We start from the raw sequence: 16,474 nt of genomic DNA on the forward strand, positions 1-16,474 counted from the left end.
TCTAATCCTGATGAGTGGTGATGGACAAATAGGAGTGTGCATATGTCTCACATTATTCCAGTTCCCTTGCCTGCAGGAAGTACAGTCTAAGCTATCAACGAGTCAGTCCAGAAGTGACATTCAGGGCCTATATTTACTGATGTTTCTTTTCAGGTATCCTCAGTCCTGAATTTACAGTATATTAAGCTGATGATCAGAATGTTGACAATTGAAATGCCTTAAAATAGAAATAAAGTACAGCCACTAAGAATACCCCCCTGAAGGTGAAGATACATGTCTTTAATTAAAATTTCCAGATGAATGGAAGATGTTTAAGATTGACAGACAACTTTTTTTTTTTTATAATCTCATTTATTAAATATGTGTTAGGTTATTTAGGTATGCCAGGGATTAGAATTATAAAAGATCTTACAGGAAATGTGTGTGTGTTTTTAAGGGATTCTTTCAGTGTTAGTAAAATGGTATCTTTTGCTTAATAAATCTAAGGCCACAATTGCTCAAACTGATTTGTGTGTTTGGGCTTTTATGTCCTGTTAAGTTTAATAGCAGCTATGCTCAGATTTAAGGTTTTGCGTATGTAATTTTGGAAGAAAGAACATAATTTAAATCAGTAACACAGAGTAGCTCATATTTCAGCATTAGATGTGGTATGAGCAATAAAAATGATTTCTGAATAATTGTATGAAAAAATGTGATCATAAACAATGTGGAAAGGCTTCCAGAGCTCTCAGAACCTTGGATTTCCAATAAGTTTTTTAGTTGCTCGATAAATTATTACTATTGGTAATGTGCATATCAGTAACAGGAATGTACGTGTGGATATTGCCATGAAGGCTTTGGAATGTGGTACTAACATCCACAGTGGGTCTCCTAGGAATGTGGAGATAAGTAATAAACAGGCTGACGTATGATATATAGGTGCTTGAGTGACAGCATACTAATGGGCTGTAGGGAAATAAATAATACTAGATAATTAGCTGATTGATTTCATTACCAGGTTTGCAGAAGAGCTGCAGAGATGTCTTAAGTATTCCACTTGCATAGCCTCTACCTTCCACGTGTAACAATATTAATCAGAGAGAGGTTATTGTGAATGTTAAATGGTGACAGCTCCAGGTCAAGACTCTCAATAGGACACGCAAATCCTTCTCTCCAGATGTTTATTTATTGATTGACTGAGGACATTTCAAAAGTGTTCCTCCTCTGCTGCATCTGCAAGATGTTCAATAAAAAACTAAGATACAGTAAATCTTGACAGAAAATTCCTTACGAGCTCCTAACCAACACAGTAGTTGTTCATATCCAGTGCAAGATAATTCCCTTAATTGAATTGTTTTGTGTATAAATGTTATTTTTATATTATTTATATATGTTATTTTTATATTATTTATATTAATATATATTAATGAGCGATGGAAACAATGCTCATTTTATTAGCTCATCTTATGTGCATCTATTTAATTGCGGTAGTGTAGGTAAGGATCATGTTTGTGAAGGGAATGCCTCAGTTGTGCTGTGGTTTGTGTTATGCCTCAGGGCATTCTTTTAGATAAATCTCACCTGAAAGACATTTCAACTACAGATCAGTTAAAAAGGACATTTAAAAAAAAAGTCACTGAAGACAAGAGAAATAATCAATAACTTTATAAACAAAATATTTAAGGAAAGACCAAATTTCTGTCAGAAAAACCATCCCGATAAGGGGAAAGCTGAAACTGTGTGCAGCATTTAAAGTGATAGGCTTTTTTTTGGGGGGGGGGGCTTTAAAAAAAAAGTTATTAATATTTCAGGAGCATGAACTAAATTGAGAATAGAAATAGAACCTTTGTATCTTTGTAGGATGAGAGACACGTTATCGACCACACTCATTCACATGTCAGAAGGACTAAACTTTCATGAGGAGTATAATCTTTTAGAAATGAATGGTTACGTAGCTTAAGTACTGGAATAGCTGAGTCATCTGAAGGCCTTTTGAACTCTGTTTTTAGAATGTAATATTTTAGTACAGGATAATGGAACACTGAATCTTAGGTAGGAAATACAAAAGCTGACCAACGAGGTAGTATCTTCTGGAATTACTGACTGGAATAATTTTTCACCAAATGTGATGAATACAACTGAAGCATTGTTGTCTTCCCTGGAGAGAGAAAATTATGGTCTTCTTTGTTTAAAAAAATACCACAAACAACAGACATTTTCTTTTGCAGCAATTAGTGATGATGCAGGGAGCGAACCGCTAAGTATTCATGACTAATCTGGATAGACAGGGCTGTCCCTTGCTAATCACAATGAATATTGCCCTGTTCATAAAGAGCAAGGAGTGATAATATCAAAGAGAACAGTCAGCTATTACCAGGGCAAACTTTTGGTCATGAGCTTCTGCAGATGATAATGTGAAAAGACAGAGATGAAATTAAAAGCAGCGTTAACTACCCAGGAGGCAGGAAAACTGCAGTTACTTGTGTACACTGAACTGCATTGAGACGATCTTTTCCAGTTTTATTACATGCATTATGAATGTACAAAATACTTGAAGTATCTTTATATTGCAACAACACTATCAAGTATCAGGCTCCAACAACACACAGAATCATTAAACTGAGGGTAGATTTTTTTAATACTGGATAGTTGCCGTCTTTGGTATAGGAAGAGGACTTTTTTTTTTTTCAGAGCTGTGAGTTTGGAATGGCTATGTTTTTGGGTGCGGAATGGGTGTGAAATACTGTAATAAATTCCTAGAAGTAACTGTGATAACCACTCCTTTTCTTAGAGATATTATGAATATGTATGTTTTCACCTATAAATAAGGTGCTTACCTGTGTCTATTACGTAGGCTAAGAGGGGCTACTCTCCCTGCATCCAGTGTGTGCGCTCAGCACTGAATGAACATTCCAGCTTTGTAAGTTCTTTATGGTTATAGTGTTTGATTCTGCAAGTCAAGTGAAATCTCTTGCCCTTCTGCTCCTCTCAGCAGAATTTATCAAACATGCCATGTAAAGGAAGATAGATGTCCACTGATAAGGGTTAATGTGTCTGTTATCTCCACCGTCTGCTTTTCAGAGTCTCAGTACTGTGAGTGCCCACACCAAGTAAGTAGAGCAGTGTGTCTCTACATCACCCCGTTGAAGTCTGCAGAGATGTTGCTTGTTTGCTAATAATATTTTTAGAAGGGTTTTACAAACTGGCAACTGTTGAGCATTTATCAATGTTTACAGGCTGTGGACATGATAAGATTAAAGAAAACATCTTGATCTTTGCACAGATTTTTGGGGATCTACTCTGGCTTAGGGAAGTGGCTGTTTTCTCTGAGAGGTCTGTGCAGGTAGGAATTCTTGGAACATATCTACATTTGCAGTCCCTATGTTGACAGATTCTCATGTAGACAGACCTAACTTGCCTTGGGAAAAAGAAGCAACTTGGGGCTTCTTGCCACAATAGAAAGCTACCAGTCTGACCCTGTGCACTGATCATTGCCTCCTGTGCTGAGCTTTGCACTACTAGCACAGCCACTGCTAGCAGAACCTCAGCTGGCTTGTGAATAGCTGGTTTAAGCATGTTTGTCGGATGACTGCAGGGTGAATGAATCTTAAAGAGCAGCCTGTCTCCTAGCAGCAAATAGGTGACAAGAGTCCAGTGAGAAGCTATCAGTAGGTGGCTGCATGTTAGGTTATATGTATTATATGATACTGGTTTCTGTTAATGAGTAAAATCTTCCATAAACATTAGATCACCAGATTTAGGAGCAGGAGGAGTGAAAAGTTTAGTTTCAAGCTCCTTAAAATGACCCATTTGAGGGTCAGGTAGAGGGATGCAAGAAGTCTGTTCTGTATAGAGGTGTGGTAAGAAAGAAGGACCTGATGAGAGAGAAGGCTGAAACATTACTCTGCTGCTTCTGAGAGCTTCTTTGACTGAAATGTTTTTAGTAGCTCATCTATTGTAAACATCTTATTTCCATGTTAACTTCTCGTGTTCAAGGCAAATATATTTGCGTGCGTTTGGCTATCTCATAAGCTTAGGAAAGTGGTAAAATTTTCAAATGTTAACCAGTGACTGCAAAATCACAGCTGAAAGTTTACTTCTTACTCAGAATTTTTCTGTGGTGAATAAACTTCAGTAACCTCAGTCCTTGGTGTCCTTTATAATTTTATTCATTCGAAATACCCAAGCACTTTCATGTGTTGTAAATCACAAAGGTCATTATTTTTTAACAATGTAGCATTTCCTTTTTTAAATACCGACTTCTGCTTCTGTGAGAAATTTCCCCAAGTGCCTAAACTAGCTCATATTTGGCTTTCTTATTAGTGTGAATATGCAAAAATTTTGGGGGCAGGAAGCTGGTGGAATTGTTGAGGATTTGTAATGAATGATTCAAGTCACACAGATTGAGTCCTGTCAGCCTGCACATCAGCATCACTAACATGCTCCTTTACAGATCATGAATAAAAACAAGTTTATGTTTTATTATTGATTGTTAGGGGTGACTTGGACATCCAAACCCTCTTTCCTAGTCATCTTGTCCATAAAACAAAGGGAGTCTGACATAGATTGGAATTTTACTTCTGTTTGCTTTCATCTCTCTCCCCACCACTGTTAAGAAGCGCAATAGGAGGAACTGGGGCTTTTCTCAATTTTAGAGAAGATAAGCCAGTTCGTTTCCAAAGCTGGATGTTTTCTGAAAAAACAGGTTACTTCTGTTCTTTCAGGGAATGTGTAAAACTGCTTGAAGCTGTACTGTCAATATAGTTTGTGGATCTATATCTAGGCCTTTTGTCTGTATATTTTTTTTAAACATGCATACAAAATGTAGTGCTTAAATCTGGCCTCTCATGGGACCTTTTGCATTAACTTACCTCCATTAGATCGTGGTTAGCCTTGGGCCACTCTTAGTTTCCAATTTTTCATCTTTTTTTTTCTTGTTAAAGCAGAATAATAAATGTCTTCAAACTCTCTGCTCTCAGCCTCTGTTAGTGCTGGAAAGAGTTATTATGCTAAAGGCTGTGACACTGCAATAATGAGGGGAAAATAGAAAGAAAATAGGTGAGAATTCAGGCTACTAGACTCCAAAAGCACTCTCCTTTTATTCTCAAAATGCTACAGTAAATATCTCTGGGCTCTAGTAGGACAAGCAGGAACACAGAATCTGGCCCATACATGAGCACTGTCCCTGTCTTTTTTATTTCTTTTGTAATCTGTCTTTCTCTGAAGCCATAAATTCATGTGACTTTTTTTGTGAACGCTACAAATAATAATGTGAGCAGACAACCCATTTTTGGGCACGTTTCTGGAGAACAGTTGTTTTCTTAAATGAAGTTCATTAAAAGTGAGTGGCTTGCCAGGAGTTGTCTTGCTTTGGCAATCTCAAGCCATACGCAGGGAAAGCCAGCAGCACATCTGTAACGTCTTTGACCCTTACCAGTTACTAAACCAGTGTAGCTTCTTCAGGCTATCCTATCCTTTCATTCTGATTTAAGCCTGTAATGTCACTGACATATGTCTACATATCATCTTGTATAAAAGAAAATATTTTAGAAGAAAAGATGCTTGGCTGGGGTTAAGATATTGTGTTCATGTTTCACTATAATGTTTTTTTTTTATATAACTTATGCATTTGATTTGAACGATAATGATAATCTTGGATTGGTCCTCAAATGCTTTACTTCTCCTGAGCACACTACTACTTCCACCCCCCTAAAAAAAAACCACCCCAAAGCCTTTTTTTTTCAATTGTTCTGAAAGTGATGGAAAGTCAATACTTCACAAACCAAACATCCAAAAGCATAGACTAGGGACTGGAAGTGAGCCTGAATTAGCGTTCGATGGAGACTAACAGGTTGCTGCATATTGCTCCTTTTTTGTTCATCTCCCTAGTGAAAAAGCTACTGTCTCCTGCTAGGTGGAAGTGTATCCACATAAATTCTAGCTTGCTTACATGAGAGGCTCCAGCAGAACAGCTCATCCTTTATCAAACTGCCAACAGGTGTTGCATATGGATAGAGAAAACCTGTTATCTAATTGTGGGGGAACAGATGAAGAAGTTCCAACGAGAGAAGCAGCTATGCAACTACAAGTCTTAGATAAGAGACTAAAACCTGCATTTAGATTGAGGAGGAGGATTAATCAAACTTCTCATTACTTTTTGTTCCTTTCACTTGCCTTTAAAACATGGTAACTCTGCTCAGGTATCTACAGGGAGGGAGTTGGCCTCAGAAGAAGATGTAACTGGGACAAGCAATTACAGACCTGGAAAATGAAAGTCTGCCAGCATGCAGTCAGCATGATCTGTTGGAAAGTGGTGAGGAATGTGCCTTTTCTGTCCCACTTTCCTTCCACCCCTCCTTGTCAGGCTGTAAGGACATAAAGATGGGACAGCCTCAGAAAGGGAAAATGTTCACATTTGTGTAATTGCAAATTTCTATGCTAGTTGAAGTAGAATAGAATAAATGCAAGAGATTTCTGAAGACTACTGTTTTAAAACATGGACTGTCATACATGCTCATTTTGGACCTAAATTTTCACTGTCCCAATTAAAACCAAAATAATATACATTAAAATACATCCCAGTTGATATAATTATATGATGGATATGACTTTATATCTGTTTTAACACAGCAGCTATCACATCATCTCAGATGCAGCATGCAGAAGAGCTGTATATAAATAGGGCTGCACCCAGCCCATATTTTACAAAAAGAAAGCATTCCAAAACATCCATGCATGATTCCAGTTTTTTTTGCTAGACAGCTGGCACCGATCAGAGTGGCAATTTGTTACTCATTAGTAAAGTCATCTAGCTCTTGGCTGTACTATAAACAGAGCTTATTTGACTCTCCTTCAAAAATAACAGTTATTGCTAGCCCCCTTTGTCGATAAAACAATGCATGGTGATAATAGCCACATAATGGTTGAAGAAGCACTTTGTGTCACTTTTGATCCCTTGTCCTAATTGTGGCTTTAAGAAGAAAAAAGAATAATACTGATGTTGAATAGAAATTAGGGATGAGAAGTGACTAAACTTCAAGTAAATTTTATGCGGGTCTGAAATAATTTTTCAAGCACTTTAGCTCTTGTATAAGCAAAACACAATCAAGATGAATATGAGTAAAAAAAATGTCTTCTTTTGTCTTTTCGAAAAGGTTGAATAGGAAATCTTGACCTGGGAAACATGACTAATGGGCCACCTGAGAACTATGAAGTATCTTACAATAACACGTAATCACCATTCACAGCAACGGACAGAACTTCTTGTCATTTCCTGGGGCTAACATGCTGCATAAGACTTTTTATTTTTATTTTTTCTGAGCAGGGCCTGAATAGAAACTGATTGAAGTCACATTTTTTGTTATTGAGATTTTTTCTTCCTCCATGGATACCGCATTTGGGATTCTTGAAAGAATGTTTCAGCTTTCTTTACTTCAGATCTTAGGAAACGCTGAAGTAGTTTAGACATGGCTGACATGACTGTGTATGAGGTAAAAACAGACTAAGCCATTGTGCATGGGTGGTAGGGCTACAGAGAATTTCGGAGCCAAAGAAGGAAGATAGAAATGATTGGTAAAATGTGGGGTTTGCAGTACTAGATTACTTGTGGCATTGAAAATGGCAGTATATTTCCTGGGTGTGCAGACAAGAAAGTTGTATATTGTCTGTTTTTCCAAACTCCTCAGTTATTTTCCTGGCATATAAACTGTAGCCTCTTTCTGATTTTATGAAAGAAGCAAGGCTAGAGTCTGATTAAAAATCTGTAGTTCCTGCGTAGTAAGGACTTACTCTCAGGTTTTATTTACAAATTACCTTCATCACACAATTTTAAAAAGCAAGTTCTACACAGCAGTGAGCTTTTGCGAGAGTCAAGATCTCATTTCTGCCATGATGGTTGAGGTGCACCATAATTTACGCCTGAATGCCCTTCTAAATGTTTTTTTTTTTTTTTTTTTACTGCTGTTACCATTTTGTCAGTTGATATATTTCCTCTCTTGGAACCAGAGAAATTCCTCTCACCAATCAGAGAGGTGCTAGATCCTGTTATGGTTGCTCTTTTTAATCTCACCTTTGAAGCAGGATACGCCAAAGCCAGCAAAGCCTTGTTCTAAAATACCCACCATAAAATCCAAACATAAATCAATTTCTGTATAAGAGTATATGCCCAAGTTCTTTAAAATGATTGCAAAATCCTTTCTCCTTTTTACTAAAATGCAGGCAGAACTTAACTTACATTAGTTTGTAAATTTGTTTTGTGTTTCTCTAAACACATTTACTTATGGGGCACATTTTTTCTTGCCTGAATTCTCTCTTGCAGTGGTAGAAAGAGATGCTATCTAAGGGAAGCATGTGAGCCTACTTTCTGCAGATAAGTCCTCAGCAGTTGGAGTTATATCAGGGACATCACAGGCTACATCCCTACCCGTTAGAATTCATTTTTATCCTTTTAGTACTGTGAGTCTTGATCTTTGCACCTGCTGTCTATGAACGTCTCATTCCTTTGTGAACTTTCTGATAGTGTCTTCCTCCAGCCTTCTTCCTCCAGCAGCAAGTCCTAGAACTTCAATATCCACTGTGTAAAGATGTACTTTCTTGGTGGTTTTCTTTTTTTTCCATAAAATTAATTCCCTTTTAGTTTCACCATGTGCCCCCTCTTTGTGGTGTGTTAAAAGGTGAGAAGATAAAGTTCTTCATGTTGTTTGCATGATCTTAGAAATCTTTATTCTCTTCCCCTTAGACCTTTTTCTTTCCTCTCTTTTTATTCTGCCTTCTTAGGGCAGCTGCTCCAAACCTTAAAACATTACAGTTGCCTCCATTATACTTTTTCCAGCTTCATTACATGCTGGAATGACCTTGGCCGTTATTGCACACAGTACTGAAGATGTGGGAATATGTGAACCCTTTTGTATTGTTCTTAGCAATGTTCCTAGGGCCAAATACACCCCTCCCTTTTTTTTCTTTTTCTTTTTGGCTGCTAAAGTGAATTGGGCCAGGTTGACGAGAAAGAACAATTTGACAAGAATGGCTCCATAATCTTCTCAGAGTTTTGATTTCAAGTCTGAAGTAATCATCGTGTAAGTATGGCTTATACTGTTTTCTGTAAAGATGCTGTTCTGGATTGGAACTTAGATTTCCTACATTTTTGTCTCTTACTCATGATTGCAATGTCCTGCTGGCATTCCATGGCAGGCTGACCAGCTGAAAGAGCTGAGTTGCACTGTTAGTGTCCTTTCACTGGCTGTTAATTAATTTGAACTGATCGCTTACTTAATGTTGAATTTATTGACTGTAGTGGAAAGAAATGGTCCTAAAAGTGATCCTTGGGGATCCTTAACCCTAATCCTCCACTGTGAAAAACGACCACTTAGATCCATCCTTTGCTATCTGTCCTTTGTTTTAGTTCATAATATAAGATTATCTCCAATTCAGTGGCAGTTACTTCAATAGCCTTTACTACTGTTAATCTCTACAGTGCTCTCAGGTGAATGCCACTGGGCCCTCCTGACATCTGATCATTCCATCTGGTTTATTACCTTACGTTCTCCGAGCTGATATTGATCCTCTGAGCTTTCTTCTATGAGAAATTATCTGATTGCAAGAATGTCTCTTGCAATTTTGATGTAAATCACCAAAACAGTAAGCGAACTTTCTGCAATGGTCTTAGTAATCTCAGGTGCTTCTTTCACACTTTTATTGTCAAACTGTCCCTCTCAGTTCCTTGTTGACTTCTTCCTTTGATGTAGTTTCAGACTTTTTGCTCTGAAAATTCTTTGCAAGCTGCTCTTCAAATCTCTTTTTAGTTCTCCTGCTTCCCAGCCTGTTTTATAGGCTTTCATGTTGAGCAGGCTTTCAATTCCACAGGTGATAACACTTGCTCTGTGATGGTCTCTGTAACATTCTTTACTACTGAGGCTTGCTTGAGTTTCAGTCCGTATTATTTAGTTTAAATTTATTCCATTTACAAAAAGGAAAAAATATTTAAGAGTGCTCTGTAACTTATGTAACAGAACTTAATTTGTTACATAACTTTGATCTTTTCATTTATTGTGTATTTTTCTTGATCTGTTTTCATCCATCTACAAAGTAGCTTGTCACCTGCTGCTCAGTTTGGATCTGAACAGATGAGCTTCCTTTATTTCAGAGCACAACTAGCTGCACTAGTATGATATATTTCTCATGACCTGTCCTCAGAGACTAGCCTGAAATTGTGCATTGACTTCCAAAATCTTATTGTTTTGAATGTTTTACTTATGTGATTTATATGAGTCCTGTTCATTTTTAGAATCGAACTGGAGGTTGTGGGTTGTCATTTACTAAAAAAAAAAAATCTTGAATTGTTTTGTAATTCCTGTATGAGGTGCCTGTAGGTTCATTTAATCACTGCAGAAAAAAAAAGTTGAAATAGATTGCTTTCAATTCAAATGTCAGGTATTTTTTGTTGATAAGATTTAAGCTTGTTCCATCTTTGTTTCAATGAGTCTATGTATTTCATTCATTGCAATTTTCTTCCATGCACAAAATCCTAGACTTACTGAAGTTGATGAAAATTTTGCTGTTAAGTGGTGAATTTAGCCTGTTGCCTTCCTGTAACATTTTGCAGAATGATGCAGTTGTTTTTTTCTTAGTTCACCTTCGTATCACATCTGACAAACCTTCTCTGTGCGTGCCTATCCTACTAAGGGACTTCAGCCTTGCTCTTTGATTATAAGGTTGTGTGTTCCTCTTTGTTGATCATATACACAATGATAGTTAGTTGCATATTTCTAAAACTAGGGATCCTTACTGTAGAGTAAATGCCAGCTTCCTTGCCATCTGAACTCTGTAATTTTTCCATTTACTTAGTTTCTATTCTTTTTGCAGAGAAGGTTTTTTCCCAAATGCTAACTAAAATACCAATTGCTCCTGAACTGGGGATGAGTTTGGTTGTTGGAAAACACAGCAGAAAATTGTCATTGCTCTTAGGACATATTCTTTATGGTGGCAACTTCTGTCATTACAGCGCTCTCACTCTGTCATGTCCCAGCAACTTAGTTTTTTTTACTGATCCCTCTGAATAGACAGGCAGAAAATACATTCAAATACCAGTGCATAAAATTAGAAGGTTTAGAAAGCAATCCACTGGAGAGGCATTGGGTTATGTATTTTCCTTAGCTCTACCTCTTTTTTCTGCACTTTCATGCAAGAGCAATGAAATGTGTTCACTAGGCTTTTTGTATGCAGTGAGAATTTTAATTTACTCTGGAGGAAGAGCTAGTTCATAACTCAATAGAACTGACTGGGCCCATAAGTTATTTAGTTCTGCTGCTTGTGATAAAATCTGGACACGAAGCCATTTATTATGTTTTGTCTACCCTCTCAGCCCTGTAAGCTGACTCAGAGCTAAACAATTAAAGTGGCAAATTGATTTGTTTACAATGCAAATCTGAGCTAGATTGGAAATAATGCAAAAGGCATAACCAATTACACGTTCCATAGTGTAGTTTAGCCTGAAATGAAATAGATTTAGTTGATCTGTGCTTAGGGATTCTGTACATTTACTGATTCACAACTGCCTTGTGGTTCTCAGTGGCTATAAAGGATCTAGTGCTGCTGCCCTCAGACTGCTCAGGCACATGCTGTGAGAAAAAAGGCTTGCTTCACATTTGGTTTTATCATGATGTGTAATAATAATAATAATAATAAAAGGCTTTACCATGTATAGTTCTGGAGGAAAAAAAATGAAAGAAGAAAAAAAAGAGCCAGTGACTGGAAAACCTCTACGTGTTTATGCCTAAATTGGGAATTTGATTTACTCGGAGAGAAAAGTGATGAAAAAGGGGATAGAAGCATTTAAATGGAGATTTGGTGCCTACCAAATACAGTATTGTGAAACATGAAAGGAAGAATTTAATTTTCATTTGTACAGTCTTCATGTGAAGTTTGTACAGAAATTTTACCAGAACAAAGGTATAAACTGTCATTCACTAATCCATTTTGCCCTGCTTTCAGTCTGAGCTTCAGGAACACAGAGAGGTAATGGTCCTCAGTTGCACCAGAGGAGACTCGGATTGGATATACAAGGAAAAAATCTCTTAGAAAGAGTGATGAGGCACTGGAACAGACTACCCATGAAGTGACGAATTCATTGTCCCTGGAAGCTTTCAAGAAATGTGTAGATATGGCATTTAGGGGAGTGGTTTAGTGGGAATGATGGTCTGCAGTTGGACTAGGTGATCTTAGTGGTTCTTTCCAACCTTAACGATTCTGTGATGTGGTAAATGTTGTACTTCAGCTCGCAGCAGGGGATGCATCATAGGTTTTTCCCTGCAAGATAGTCCTGGAAACCTTCAGGAAAAGCTGATAGTCTCACGTGAATTCATTTTCCAAATTGTCATTGTGTAGAATAAATGTGCAATATAAGATACAGTAATTTGTTTGCTGTTTTTATGAAGGATAATTGTTGTCATTTATATGAGGCTGCATTTGCTTTTCTTACTGATCAGTTATCATGTATTTAGTACTGAATATAGTGCAGAGCAGTGGCAAGCAAGGTCCATTTCCTTCTGAAGATATATTTGGCTGTGTAACGTGAGCGTCACCTTTCTGAAAGGTTATAATCATGGTTGGAAGCAACACTTTGTTGTTGACTTTCTAGAAACAATGGTTGCAATTCTGGTGACCCAGCTTATTCAGTAAGTAAACTTTTGAAGCAGCAAATGCAAAGATGGAAGTGATCTTTCAGCAGGAATTGAGCTGAGGAAATAATGAAACTGATGCATAAGTTTGTATGTTTGGTAGATGAAACTAATTCAAAATTTAGCTACCAGTACAAAATACTTTATTTGCTCCTGTATCACCACTTGCGTCACCTCTTAAAAATAATTTTAAAAAACATAATAAATTATCAGAAGTAATGGATTATATAGAATGAAATACTTAGTAAATCCCAAAGGACTCTAAAATATTTGAATACTGTCACTTTTTGTGAAAGTGAATAAACTAAAAACAATTGTCTCCTTTTTTTATTTGACGTATCTTTTTACAGTCTTTCTGTATTTCCTATGCTTGTAATGGTACTGGCATATGCTAGAAATTTCTTTTTTTGAATCAACTTCAAAGTAAAATGTCAAGAATGTAGATCAAAACCATCACAAAACCACATATATACGTAGATATAGGTATATATTTGTGTATTTTAATCAAGAGTTCAAAGAAAGATTAGAAACAGCATCCTCCTTATTTCATTACTGAGAAAGCAAACATTTTAAATCGGTGTTCAAGTGTCATGATGATAAGGATAGTTGACTAAGAACTGAAAGATGCTTTGAGTTGTTGAAATAATAACCCCAACTGCCTAGAAGGCTGAAAACACTAAAATAACTCCAATTGGAAAGGCTCTAAATATGGAATCATTACTAAGTCTGTTGACTGGAAGAATCGCTGTTGCATCTGAAATTATATTTCCTGCACTGGTATTTTTTCTTATCCTGTGTATGAACGGTGATGTTGAAAATAAAATAGATCACATAGAAGGGCTTCATGAAGTTTTCCAGAGCATGCACTTTAAAGACTTTTTTTCTCAATGTTTTTTTTTGCAGTATTTTTCCATTAGGAAGAAAGGATATGTGAAAATTGGTAGGTACTAGAGTCTACTGGTCATTCATGCCATGCCAGCTGTGGAGGTATTTACAAACTTTTGTTGGGGGTGTCTGAATATGATATACCTGAAAGCTTCCAATGTTTCTATATGTAATCAGTTCCTATCACTGATTTGCTTTCAGTATTTGCACAGCAGTTCATATTTGTGTTGCTGTTTGTATTTCTTTCTAAGTTTATGTACCTAATTCAGTACGGACAGCTTTTAAAAGAAAAAATGAGTGGAAATTCAGTCTGGAATGGTAAAGCTCAACCACTTTCTCTGAAACTTCTATCCTGACTAGAAGGATACAAATAAAAAGTATGCTTATTCAGATAATTGGCTGTAAATTAGAAAAGCAACTTGTCCTAAGATTTTTGTTTTCTAATTTTTACAGAATATGTTATTATAACAGTCTCTAAATTTTATTGATAGCTTCATTAGCAAAAGCAGTTAATAATAGCATAAATTTGTATTGCTTACTCTCCTATTAATGACTTGCACAATATTAATTCTAGCCATTTTTGTTGGTTTTCTAAATGGCATTTGTTTATATGTACTTCATTGCTTGCCCTATTTAATGTAATAGTGTATCTAATCTGAGTTTCAACATAATTGGAGTAGGAATAGTTTTCATCACATTCTTCATTTACAATGAAGAAATATTTTCTGTTTGTCTTCATGTGAAATGACCAAGAGTTTGGGGAATCTTGACTAGACAAACTCTGAAATTGTTTTGGAGGCATTATTAAAAAAAAAAAAAATGACTCCAATATAGATGTCTGTCAATGTATGTTTGATTTATAACAACCAGCCCAAAAACATCCTCAGCAGCAAAGATGACCATTAAAGTGGTCGTTACATGCTAATGCATAGCTGTTAGTATGAAAACAACTCAAAACAACTGTCAACTGAGCTTAAGAAAATCAACTTTGCCAGGTTTGGGTTTTGGGAGCTGGAGCAACAGAAAATTACTGAAGTTGGTCACAGGTAGCTTGGCACCTTAATGCTGAGTAGTGGCAGAATAGAGAAGAGCATCTTCCTGCTCTGTTTCCTTGCTATCACACACGCTTTTATGTTCTATGACAAAAGATGCGTTTAGTTGGCAATAACTCAAGAGAGCAAGACTTTTTGCATAATATGCACAGAAGAGAGATGAAAGCAAATCCCAAGCTTGTTAGTAGGATCGCGAGAATAAGGCAGTAGTGAATTTTAGACTGCTTGATAAGCTAGTTACTTGATCGTTCTTCCAATTGTTTGTTAGCATGTGTATTGATCAAATGCGTCATTTTGTGAAGCGTACTGTGATCTTTCTTTTTGTCCTGTTGAGTCAGGGAGGAATCTAATGAGGCTGATGTGTTGCAAATTAGGCTGTTGGGAAGGAGAGAGGTCTGAAGGGTGTAGGAGCAGTTTGCCTTCCCAGAGGCCGCTCACAGAATCAGAGAATCACAGGGGTTGGAAGTGACCTCAAGAGATCACAGAGTTCTACTCACCTGTTGAAGCAGGTACCCTATAGTAGGTTGTACAGGTGTCCAGGTGGCCCCTGAATATCTCCATAGAAAGAGACTCCTGCCTGTCTTTGAAATTTAGATGAAAATATTTGGTCAGGCAGTAAGATAATATTAAATATCAAAAAATAGAAGCAAAATGGATGCTGCCCAAGAATCTAGCAGTATGGGTAGGTGCATGAAGCTGCAAATAGAAGTAGACAAGTGCAAGAGCAGTTGTCTTGACAAACCCAAGTTTTAAGAAGTGAGGCAGCCAATACACAGAGACTACAAGTCCAAATATTAAAATCATAACAGTGATTACTCCCCAAGTCCAAGAAACCAAAATTAACTCATCACTGTGGTAATCCTGAGCATACATTTTCCTACTATCTCACTATATTTCATGTCAGCTACTCATTCGAATTTGTGACTCAAATGATGGTCTGCTAAACAGAATTATCGTTTGTCACTTCCTTATGGATAGCATTTATTCTCTTCACCTTGTATCAGAATGATGTGAAGTAAAGATGTCAGTAAAATAGCCAACTTTTTTTGAACTTTTCTGAAGTTTCATTTTGGAGGTTGGACACAGTGCTGCTTGCAAATCATGCCCCTTGGTAATAGTTCATATTGTAGACCAATTTCAGTGTCTCATGGAAGCACTTTTGATGTATTTTGACTCTGTCATTAACATCTGATTTTTCTAATAGAGTAATATAATACATTTTTTTGTGGGGTTCAGAATAGATGTCTTTGGTCATCTAAGAAGTTGGATAACATGACAGTAAGCCGGTCTCCTCTTTAAAATATCACTTTCTGGTGGGAAGCAAAAACCCCAAAATACTTATTTCAAAAGGAAATGTCTGCCAGACATATCAGACATATAAGCCTAGTGATATAATGTCAAGTGGGGAGGGGGGAAATATTCCGAAGAGTCCACCATTCACGAAATGAACCCTTTTCCATTCCAAACACTTAATGTGTACGTTATTACTGTATACTAAATTTCTTTACCAGAAGCTGAGGATCTTAACTGGACCTTGTCATCTACTGGCTACTGCTTTTTACAATCAGTGTGTGTGTTTGATCATCAAAAATATTTAGTTTTATTGTTCTGTAATATGAAATCTTATCTGTATTTCATTATCCACTGGGTATGTGTGTTCAGGGTTGTTCAGATGTTCTGTTTTTTCTAATTCTGTATCTCCTCACAAATACAGAAATGCATTTAGAAAAGTTAGTTAATAATTACACTATAATAAATAACCTGTCTGACTACCTCACAAAAGTTCATTAAATTCTTTGTATTCAGCACAGTTTGGATTTCCGTGCTTTCCAAAAAAAAAAATCACACAAACCTACAAAATGCTGTTTCCCACAGACTTTCTCT

This window comes from Lagopus leucura, unplaced genomic scaffold (genome assembly GCF_019238085.1).
Source record: "Lagopus leucura isolate 7727_CA_CO unplaced genomic scaffold, USGS_WTPT01 Super-Scaffold_100004, whole genome shotgun sequence".
Taxonomy (NCBI): domain Eukaryota; kingdom Metazoa; phylum Chordata; class Aves; order Galliformes; family Phasianidae; genus Lagopus; species Lagopus leucura.